Raw genomic sequence first — 1,089 nt, 5'->3', positions numbered from 1 at the left:
GCCTGGTTCTGAGCCTGGCCTGGTTTTAAGGCCTGGCCTGGCCTGGCCTGGCCTGGCCTGGTTCTAAGGCCTGGCCTGGTTTCTGTCCTAACCCTAAATCCCAACCCTAATTTCTATCCTAACCCTAACCTAAACCTAACCCTAATTCTAAAACCTAACCCTAATTTTAAATCCTAACCCTAATTTCTATCCCTAATTTTAAAACCTAACCCTAACCTTAATTTCTATCCCTAACCCTAAATCCTACCTTAACCCTAATTTCTGGCCTAACCTGGCCTGGTTTTAAGGCCTGGCCTGGTTCTAAGGCCTGGCCTGGCCTAACCTGGCCTAACCTGGCCTAACCTGGCCTGGTTTCTGTCCTAACCCTAATTTCTATCCCTAATCTTAAATCCTAACCCTAATTTTAAAACCTAACCCTAATTTCTATCCCTAATTTTAAAACCTAACCCTAATTTCTATCCTAACCCTAATTTCTAACCCTAACCTTAATTTCTATCCCTAATTTTAAATCCTAACCCTAATTTCTGGCCTAACCTGGCCTGGCCTAACCTGGCCTGGCCTGGTTTCTGTCCTAACCCTAATCTTAACCATAATTTCTATCCCTAATCTTAAATCCTAACCCTAATTTCTATCCCTAATTTTAAATCCTAACCCTAATCTTAACCATAATTTCTATCCCTAATTTTAAATCCTAACCCTAACCCTAACCTTAATTTCTATCCCTAATTTTAAATCCTAACCCTAAATCCCAACCCTAATTTCTAACCCTAACCTTAATTTCTATCCCTAATTTTAAATCCTAACCCTAAATCCTAACCCTAAATCCTAACCCTAATTTCTGGCCCTAACCCTAAATCCTAACCCTAACCCTAATTTCTGTCCTAACCCTAACCTTAACCTAAACCTAACCTAACCTTAACCATAATTTCTATCCATAACCCTAATTAAAACCTAATACTAACCCTAATTTCTGTCCTAACCCTAAATCCTAACCCTAAATCCTAACCCTAAATCCTAACCGTAATTCTAAAACCTAACCTTAACTCTAATTTCTATCCTAACCCTAATTTCTGTCCTAACCCTAATTTT

Source organism: Silurus meridionalis, chromosome 18 (assembly GCF_014805685.1).
Source record: "Silurus meridionalis isolate SWU-2019-XX chromosome 18, ASM1480568v1, whole genome shotgun sequence".
Classification (NCBI taxonomy): domain Eukaryota; kingdom Metazoa; phylum Chordata; class Actinopteri; order Siluriformes; family Siluridae; genus Silurus; species Silurus meridionalis.
This window is presented reverse-complemented; position numbering follows the sequence as displayed.